Genomic DNA, 11,061 nt, shown 5'->3' with positions numbered 1-11,061 from the left:
GAAAATAAGAGGTATTTGTATTTGCCACGTGACAGACTTACTGCGGCAAATTCTTGTGACACTACAAGTGCAGCGTGATTTACTAACACTGCGTTTAAATTTCTTTCCAAAGACGCAGCCAGTTCAATTCAGTAAAAACAAACATTCTGACGAGAGAACGTGAACGAATGGCTCCAAAATCCTGGGGAGGGAGTTTGAGGGAGAGCAATCCAGGCATGCAAAGTAAAATGATCGAGGAACGCTCAGGTTCTCTCTGAAAACAGTTAAACACATAAATGACAGGAGGCTGAAGGAGAATCAGTGTGGCTTTGAAATAATAAATAACTCTTCTGATAAAAAACACTGAGCACTCTGCAAAGGGTCCTGAGGATCAGGCTCATTACAAACTGCAACCTGAAATCTGTGTGGAACAGCTGACTTGTATTCAATACAGTACAACTTTATTTGTATAGCACGTTTAAAAGACCAGTGGTACACCAAAGTGCTTTACAATAAAAACAGGAAAATTAAGACATGATTAAATAAAAGACTATTAACAAAGTACCACATATGACATCAGGTTAAGGGCACTAATTATACGGCAATAGAAGGGAATATGAGAACAAAGTTACTAAGAACAGATACAGCTAAAAGATAAAGTACATAAATAAAAAATTGAACCAAATATAAAACAGGGACACTAACTAGATGGAAAAGCTATGTTGAATAAGTGAGTTTTTAAACGGGATTTAAAAGATAAAACGGAGTCTGACGCACGGATAGCGATGGGAAGGTTGTTCCACAGATTCGGTGCAACCAGGGCAAAAGCACGGTCACCCCTCGATTTAAGTCTAGATCTAGGCTTGAGGAGTAATTGGACTGAAGACCTGAGGGCTCGCCCAGGGACATATAGACTAAGAAGATCGACAAGATAATGAGGGGCTAAATTATTTATAATTTTAAAGGTGAGCAACAATATTTTAAATTCAATGCGATATTTTATGGGTAACCAATGCAAATCAATAAGAACTGGGGTGATAGAGGCATGCTTTCTAGTGCCAGTCAGGAGGCGAGCCGCAGCATCCTGGACAAGCTGAAGTCTGTGAAGGAGAGCAGAGTGAAGACCAAAGTAGAGGGAGTTACAGTAATCCAATCGAGAAGTCACAAAAGCATGAATGAGCTTTACAAGATCTTTATGAGGGACATAGTGCTTAGCCTTGGCAATAAGGCGCAGTTGGTAAAAGCTAGATTTGATTACTGAAGACACTTGTTTGTTAAATTTGAACGAGCTGTCCAGCAGGACACCTAGGTCACTAACTGAGTCAGGAACAAAGGTATCAGCTGATAGGCCCCTGGGATATGGTTGCCAAACACCACAAACCCCGTTTTCTTTTCATTCAGGATAAAGGAATTGTCTGAAAGCCTTTCTCTGACTTCTCTCATGCACTCGAGGAAGCAGTGCAACGAAGGAGCAATGTCGTCATCATCTAATTGAAAATATATAACACATATTTGTATGTAATCGGCATAGAGGTAATAAGAAATGTTATATTTTTCAAAGATTAAGCCTAGGGGGAGCATACATACCATATATACACCACAGCATAAGGATGCAGTTGAGGATGGATAAGTACCCAAGGTAACGGAGAAAGACCTGTTCAAAAAGTATGATTTGAACCAGTTAAGGGCTTCACCCCGAATGCCCACAGTGCATTCTAACCTCGTTAATAAAATATTATGGTCAACCATGTCAAAGGCTGAGGACAAATCCAATAAGACTACTACAGCAGAATGCCCTGAAGCCTGGAGTTGCGAGAGAACTATCTTCTCTAGGATTTTGGAGAGGAACGGAAGTTTGGATAGCGGCCTATAATTAACGAAATCACAATGATCAAGACGCCTTTTTTTAAGAGCAGGTTGCACTATAGCATGTTCAAAGACAGAGGGAACATAGCCAGAAGACAATGACTTGTATGATGTGCAGAAGAACACAAAACATTGTTTATCAGATCAGCTTTTTAGCTTTAACAGCACATTGTGACATTCAGCCATTCATCTAGTAGTATAACGCTTATTTGTTACAGATTCAGAAGGGAAGTCACTCAGGTGACTCATATACATTTGCATACATCTACACATGCTGTAAGGCCAGCCACAAAAATACTGCTCAGAACTGTCAGTCACACAACAGATAATGAGCCGTTTTAGTCAATCGAGGAGCCTTTTAACCTCAAAAGGTTTTGTGCTGTTGCAAACGTTAGTTATCTGGCCCTAAATGTTCCTTCTTTAAAATTCCAACCTTTTGTAATGAAGGGATATTTTTCACAGGGTGTTCTCATTTCTATGACCGCCATAAAACAAAGGGGTTAGACTGCAAAACACGCATCTTAATTTGACACAACGTTTCCCATCTTCTGTGGTTTCAACACAGTAGAATTCAGCGTCACGTTGTTAAGGAGAAACTAGTTTAAGGCTTGTCCAATTCTCAGCACACGACTCTTTTCTTATTATATAAAGCACACATCCAGAATTACATGTGGGTGTGGAACGGTATATACTGGAACAGATTTACGTAGCACGTATCAGGGCTTACTCCATAAACACATTCCTTTGTGTTAACGTGTCAACCGTAGCGATGATGATGGGTGTTGTGCTTTGGACAGATCCAAGTGTTTTCCAACTGCTTCCAGCCTATAATGAGGTTGTATAACCAGCTTGGTGCACTGTGATATAGTGGCTAGCATTGGCACGTCACAGCCAGAGTGCTCTGGGCCTTTTCTGTGTAGCATCTTCAGAATCTTACTTGCCTGATGGGGATTTCCCCGGCTCCTCTCACAATACAAAGACTACATTTAGGGTTAACTGCTGAGTCTAAATGGAGCCCAGATGTGAATGTGGGGAGGAGCAGGAGCCCCCCCCTGCACACTACTCTGAATTTGATTTTGAAACAGGTAAGAAAATGGCAATAACCAGGTATGACTGTAGCTCTAACAACAAAATGGAACAAATGTGAGGGGTATAAATGTTCTGTGGATAAAAGTTGCTTGATATTGAACTTTCATAGACTAGTAAGGAAGGTTACAAACAGGATGCCATCTGTTCTTCAGCCACAGGGAGATGCAGCATCCACCTTTCCTGTGGATTAGTCCTCTTTCAAGATTTACACACTGTGCTGTTAACCGTAATGGGCTGCAATTATGTGTGATTTTTCTTAAATCTCCTTGAATTGGATATCCAAAAGCAATAACCTCATTTTGCTAAAAATACCGTATGTAGTGCATATGCAGATAGTCAGATCATCCCTGAGCAATATGCACAGAATCTTTATAGCTATAACAAAGTGTGAATTGAAAATACAGCCCTCAAACAGAGCTTGTGACAACGCGCGCACGGCCTCTTTGGATAATTGCTATCATTTGAATATTAATGTGCTTCACTTGTCTGCAGTAGTGGGCCACGCTAGTGTCTTTGCATGCAGATGGCATCAGACTGAAAATAAAGATCAAAGACCAGAGAAATCCCATTTGTTACACTCCCTGTGTAATGCCAAGGCTTTAGGAGAATCTGCCTGCTCGATTTCTAGGCTCATAAAAAGAGCTGAATTTGAAATGCGGCTGGCACAGATGGCAGGAGCTGATATGTAGCCAGTGAGATTGAGAACACACTCCATAGCTGCTGCTGTCACTACTGCTGGCCTGACTCCACTTTGCGCTCTTGGGTTATCTCTGGTTGTGTCAGAGATGCCACTTTTAGCTGATGACCCCACATTAACGGCTACAATAAAATTAGAACAATAATAAAGATAATTTCTTTTTTTTCTTTTTTTATTCATATTTTGGATGGACAGAAACATTAACAAATATACAACTGGAATAATCATACTGTCAGTTCTCTGTCCGTTTCTTAACAACAACCAAATAAGGACTAACAATAACTAAGACAAACAGACAAAACAAACAAAATGGAGAAACAAAATGATAAACCGCCTCCTGGGAAACATCAGCAAAAACAAAAGCAATGGGGGCAAAACACCCGGGTGCCTTAAAGCAAAACATAACCTTGACCACTGATGACATTAGACAATTTCTTCCCTCTACTGACTTTCAAAGTAAAAAAAAGACAACAACAAAAATAATAAAGATAATTTCACTCACATGGCTTCAGAGAAGAGTACAAGACATTTTTGTATCCAGCTAAAATTGTGCTGTGATGACACCTCCACCGCCGTCAAAATGACCTGAATCAGCAGAGTTCAAGCATCCTAGAGTGCTTGATGAAATGATGAGAATCCATGTGTGCCCAGAACAAAGAGCAAAGACCAACAAGCTGAGAACACCAGCGTGCTGTGTGCCAACAGAATGCAAGAAAACCTCAACCAGTGCCCCCATTACAGATCCAGTATAAGTCTCTTTGACACAGGCACCCAGAGGGGGAGGGGGGGGGGGCACCGCAGAAGCCAAGGGATAACAAACAGAACCAAAGCCTAAGAGTGACACCAGCCAGCATGACAAGGGCGCTGCAGCATCACCTGCAACTGCACACAATGACCACTCCCACAAGGCGTCCACACCAACCCAGACAGCTGGGCACAGGCACAGGGCAGCAGACCTATAGGATGGACCGCAGGACTGCACCACACAGGCCAGCACAATGCAGTTTAGTGAGGTGCATTAAAATTAAAGGCAGGGGACAGCACAGTGGTGGGAAGTAATGAAGTACAAATACTTTATTATTGTACTTATGAGAATGATATCTGTACTTTACTTGAACAGGTATTTTTCTGACAACTTTTGCTTCCTACATTTTTAAACAAATATCTGTTATTTCTACTCCTTACATTTTCAAAACAGGCTTGTTACTTGTGGTTCATTTTAAGGTTTTTCACATCCCTGCAGACCTTCAAACATCAAACTGATGTTGCCTAAACAGCAACAGATCCTTTTCATGTATTAATCACCAGGCTATAAGCAGAACTGTGCCAAAGTGAGTTGGTTGGGGTTTTTTGGTGCAACACTGGAACGAGTGACCATAAGTCGCGGCTGCTGTACATCAGCATTTAGCTATGGCTAAAAAGAGGAGCGAGGAATGAGAGGAGCATAAAGGAAATAATGCTTTTTAAGTAGCAGGTCATTTCAAATGCAACATTTCTACCAGCTCACAAACATCAGCAAACACAAACTGTTTGTTTCCACAGTGTGTCACACAGTGTGTTGCTAGCTGAAGGTACAGCTGCTGTTTTTCACAGGAAGACAAAAGGAAGAGAGCGGGCTTCACTCAGAGATGGTGAGAGAAAGAGGAAGAAGAGAGATTTACAGGTGAGGGCTGCTCGGTGGTCTCTCATAAACTGTACATTTAAAGCTTACATGCAAGTTCTCACATTTTTAAATCAGATACTGGGTCTGTACATTTGACATTATTTTTTTTAAAGACTAACTGTGTTATGTAGAGGATGAATGACAATAATCTGCAATTTAGTGCCGGTTAACTGGTTAGCTTGCTGTGCTGTGATGGATTTACTCCAAAAGACTTTGTTGGACTGATGACAGTGGCTGTTGTGTTCCTGTTCAAACTTGGATTCTACCTTCATTGCGACGGCTTTAGTATAAAGACAGCATAAACAATGCGCTGTCAGTGTAGAGGACAGCAATCAGCCAGGACAACTCATGAAGCATCTCCTTACATCTTGTTAAATTCAGTTGTGTAAATAACTGCTGATGAACTTCTTGGTAATGTTTGGAGTGATCCATGCACTACACCTTCTACTAAAAATGTCTCCAGAGACTGAACCACGCTGTATATTCAGAGTACAGTCGCCTGAAAGCTGATAAACTGTCCCCTAACTTAGAGACTGAAGAGTTTGTATCATCACATGAATTATTTATTTTGTATTATTTATAACTTAATTTATTTGTAGTATTCTTCCTAGATTACGCATTGTGTTCACTGGATCGGAGCACAGTGTCTTGTTTCGTGTTGCATTTAATTTTTTGTTGCCATAGGTGGAGTGCAATAAATTTTTGATTTCTTATTGTTTCGAATATGAATGTTAACCAAGCAGGTATCAAAAAATAAAAATAAACAGTATATATACTTTTTAGAATTTTTGTGTTTCAGTAGTTTGCAGTGTAATCAATCAGATCTGCTATTGAGACATTCAGGAGTACATATCAGTTTACATATCAGTTTTTAGAATTTGATATTGTCATGGTTCTTATGTTGTCACGGCCTTTTATGTTCCAAACACCAAAAAAGTCCAAGAAAAGGCCGTGGGTGGCAACGGGAGGTTTGTTTTAGAACGCACTTCTGTGTCCAGCTATCGTCCAATTTCTCTTTTAAATGTAGACCTTAAAATAATCTGCAAAGCTCTCTCAAAGAGATTAGAGAAAATGACCCCCCTCTTAATTCATCCTGACCAAACTGGTTTCATAAAAGGTCGGCACTCCTCAACAAACACTCGTAGATTACTTAATTTAATAGACTACTCATACGATAAAAACATCGAAACCATAATATTATCTCTAGATGCAGAAAAAGCATTTGACAGAGTTAATTGGAAATTTTTATTCGCAACTTTACACAAATTTGGTTTTGGAAACTCTTTCATAAACTGGATAAGAATATTATACAATTCCCCAACGGCTCGTATCAGAACAAATGACCAGACATCCTCCAGCTTCTGTCTCCTGAGGGGCACCAGACAGGGATGCCCACTCTCCCCTTCACTTTTTGCAATTTTTATCGAACCTCTAGCAGCAGCATTTAGACAGGCTACAACAATTAAGGGCATAAAATGTAAGAACATAGAACATAAAATCAGTCTCTATGCGGATGATGTGTTGCTTTTTCTGCAAAACACACAAACCAACCTCTCTGAGGTAATTACTTTAATAAACTGGTTTTCAAGAGTTTCAGATTATTCAATTAACTGGCCAAAATCTACAGTTCTCCCCATTAACTGCTCCTTCCATAATTCTTCCTCTGCCCCACTGCAATCCGGAAATATTAAATATTTAGGTATTAATGTCTCTCCTAAGCTTTCAGACTTAACTAAATTAAACCACATCCCACTTCTAAAGAAAGTAGAAGGCGATCTGACTAGATGGAAATCTTTACCCATATCACTCATGGGAAGGGTCGCCACTATAAAAATGATGATCTTGCCAAAAATAAATTACTTATTTTTGATGATCCCTAACAAACCATCACAAGATTGGTTCAGATCTCTGGATTCATATATTTCCAAATTCCTTTGGAAAGATAAACCCCCGCGTATCAGCTTAAAAACGCTACAAAGAACCAAGGATAGAGGAGGATTAGATCTGCCTAATTTTCACCAATACTTCTTAGCCAACAGGCTTCAGTTCATCTCAGAATGGTTAAAACATACCTTCTTAGTTGAGCCCTGGCTAGATGTTGAACAGGCACTATGCAAGGATCTAGAGATTTCAGACCTACCATTTATTAGCTCAAACATCAAAAGACATGAATGCTTTAAAAGTATCAACATCAGCTTTTCTCTAATAGCATGGTGGGAGTTTCTAAAAATAACAGAGTCTTCATTAATCCCATGCAAACGTACACCTATCTGGAATAACCCTGACATATTACAAAACAATAATATGATTAATTTCCCAGAATGGAGTTGTAAAGGAATTAAATACTTAGAACATATATTAGAGGGAACAGAATTTATTCCATTTGACAGACTAGTTGAACAATATGGGATCAACAAGACAAGGTTTTTAGAATATCAACAAATTAAATCCATAGTAAAAAAGAAATTTAACCTCAGTCAAGTTGAATTACAAACACCACTAAGTGCGGCACATTTTCTTACTCTTAAATCCCCCAAATTATTATCTAAAATATACAGAACACTTTCTAAATTAGATGAATCAATATCCCTCCCTACTGCAAAGTGGGAAGCAGATTTATCAGTCAACCTAGACCAAAACTTCTGGTCTCAGATTTGCTTAAAAACCTTTAAATTAATTAAAAATCCCAGTCTGCAATTAATACAATACAAAATACTACATAGAGTGCACTATACAGGTCATCGGATGTTCAAGATGGGCTTTACATCTTCCAACAACTGCTCACACTGTCAAGGCAATACACCAGACAATTACATCCACGCTCTTTGGTTCTGTCCACCAGTGCAAAAGTTTTGGCGCGAGATATGTGAAGACTTATCAAAGTGTCTGAAATGTAACATTCCAACTTCCCCCTTAGTGTGTCTACTGGGCAGCTTAGATAATGTCACTTCAGAAAAGAATATAGCCCATATGATCTTCACTGCCCTATGCATAGCCAAGAAAACAGTCCTCATGAACTGGAAAAATAAAAATAATCTTAATTCTAACCAATATAGAAATTATCTATTAGATTACATTAGTCTTGACACAGCCTCTGCCACCACATTAGATCAATTGCTCTGGGCCCCTTTTATCAGCTCCATCACCTAGTGGGGGTGGGGGGTCATAGTTTGGTCCCGCCTTCACTGTTGTGATTGGTGTGGGGGTAGGGACAGGCTTAGGGCGTCGGGGGGTTCCCCGGAGGCATCTTCCTTGGGGGGCTCAACCCGGGGTAGCGGTCACGTCCGGTTGGGGGCTCTGTTGGCTCTCAGGTGACTGTTTCCTCGCGGCTGCGTGCAGCGGGGCTAGGGGAGGGTCTGTGCTGACGGACGTGGGTTACTGACCTGGCAACCTGGCTGCCCCTGGGTGGGTCCGGGATGGGCGTGAGGTTCTGGGGGCGCTCCGTCTCTGGGCTGGGGCCCGGGCCGGGCCTCGGGGGCTTGGGTCCTGGTTGGTGTGTTGCCGGGGTTGTGGGCGGGTGGGTGCATGGGGGCCCGGCCCTGGAGCAGGGTGCCGCCGGTGCGTCGAGCCGCCTGGGGGGCTCTTCAACTGGTGGGGGGGATGGTCACATCTTGCAGGAGCTTTCTTCTCTTCAGGAACTCTCTGCAGGAGGGGGAGATACAGGAGAGGTGGAGGAAGATCTCAGCCTGGGCGTTTACCGTCTTATGTAGTCTGGAAGATGAGTGGATGGTGGGGTGGGTGCAGTTTTCTCTGTGGTGGGGTTGGGTGGACTGTCCAGGGCTCTGTGGAGCCGGGGGGCGCTACTGCACTGGGCCCCGGTCTGATGGGCCTGGGCCCCCTTTCCCTGGCGGGTCGCGAAGGGTGGGAGTGCCTACTGGGGTCAGCGGGGGAGCTGGCCCCAGGGAGGGGTTACCTGCCCCTCCCTTCCTTCCCTCCCCATCTCCAGCTGCCTCCCTCTTCCCGCTCCTCACAACCACCCACACATGCAGGGCCTTGGAGTAGGGGTATGTCACCAGGGTGCAGAGGAGGCTACCCCCCCCTCTGTCCCCTTCTGGCTGCCTCTGCCTCAATTTTATCCCACAACTTAGACATTCACATTATTCACACTCTCATTACACATACATATAGGATCTTGGGGGTGGGCACAATCACGGAGTCCAAATTACCATCAGGGTGTACACCTCACCCCTGACGTCGTTGCCCACCTCTCAATTTTAAATACACTTAGTCATTGAGGGCTAGCAGGAGGGACTATGCGCTTACCTGCTGCTCCTTGGCAGGTAGCTCCATGCCCTCCTGGGTTTTAATTGCACCTTAGAACACATATGCATCAACACTACAATGAGCGGGTGGAGGGAGGTTTGGAGTCTTCTCCCACCCCCATTCTCTGCGGCCTGCTGGAGCGGGAGGGCTAGTAGGAGGAGTTGGCCGTCCGACTGCGGTCTGGGGTGTGGGGCCTCCCTGCTGCTGCGGAGTCGGGGCGGTCTGCCTCTCCCCACCGCAGGGAAAAGGGTAACACCACCTGGGTCTGGGTGCAGTTCCCCCCTCCAGGGGCAAGGGTACCTAGACCCGGTTTGTAGAGTACGCTTGGGGAGTGTGATTGTGTGTACAGCGTCTCTTTATGTCTGTCTCCACGTTGGTTGAGTGTGGAGTGAGTGCATATGAGAGCATGAGGGTGGGAATGGATGTTTGTGTCTGTGTGTGCCTGTATGTCTGTGTCTATATGTCAGGTTGGGTATCAGACGCCACCTCTCTGGGGACACCTCAGGCCCTCCAAGGTTTGGAGGCCTATCTCCACCCACCACCACTTCCCCTGCCGGTGGCGGACTCCCTCAGGTGTCGGTGTGTTGGTGGTTCTTTGTGTCTGGGGGTGGGCGTCCGGGTACACACCGGCTCACTCCTTGGCGGCCGCTTGTCGGGGCCTGGGGCCTGGGGCTCGCTCGGGCCCCCTTTGGAGGTGGGGTGCCCCCGGCCTCTCGGCCTGGGGCTCGGTCACTCAGGCACAGCTGGGGGCCGGCGGAGCTCACGGGCGCGTCACTGCAACTCCCCCTGGCTTCTGCTCCGCGGCTGCTGGGCGAGCCCTCATCTGGGACTCTCCTCAGCTCTTACTGGAACAGTGGCGCGGCTGCCCCTCTGTTGGTCTTCCGTGGTCTCTTGTGTTCTGGGGGCCTCTGGATGTCTGGAGTTTTGATCTCCTCCATACCCGCTTCACACCCTGGAGGACGGGGCTGTGGCCCCCCCACACTCCCTAGCAGATCATTACATGGAGAAACCTTTGGAATGCAAGCATGCTGATCCACACAGGTATGCACACAGGTGTACACATGGGTATTCACAGACGCGGACTAAAGCTTTCTTGGCTGCTGCCTCAAAGCACACTGTGCGCTGTCTATCTTGCGTGCTGCACAATATCGTTTATTATTTAGTAACTATTGATATCTATGACTAGCTAGTTTATTGTGATGGTGCTTTGTTTTCTCTATATTATGTTGCTCTTTGTTGTTTGCTGTCTCCTCTGTTTGTTTTTTTTGTTTGTTTTTTTTTTCTCCATACAGGTGACCCAGGAGTTTTTTTTTTTTTTTTTTTTTTCTCTTCCCCCCCCTTCTCACCTCTCTTCTCCCCTTTGGTTTTCTTTCTTTCTCTCCCCCTCTTTCTCTCATTCATTCCCCCTGTCCTATTTATTAAAAAAAAAAAAAAATGACAAAGGATGAACTGAAGCTCTGCCATCACGTAATGTCGCATACTGCTGTTTCTGATGTCTCTTTTT

Source organism: Haplochromis burtoni, unplaced genomic scaffold, assembly GCF_018398535.1.
Source record: "Haplochromis burtoni strain Fernald_Lab_line unplaced genomic scaffold, NCSU_Asbu1 Contig_419, whole genome shotgun sequence".
Taxonomy (NCBI): Eukaryota; Metazoa; Chordata; class Actinopteri; order Cichliformes; family Cichlidae; genus Haplochromis; species Haplochromis burtoni.
This window is presented reverse-complemented; position numbering follows the sequence as displayed.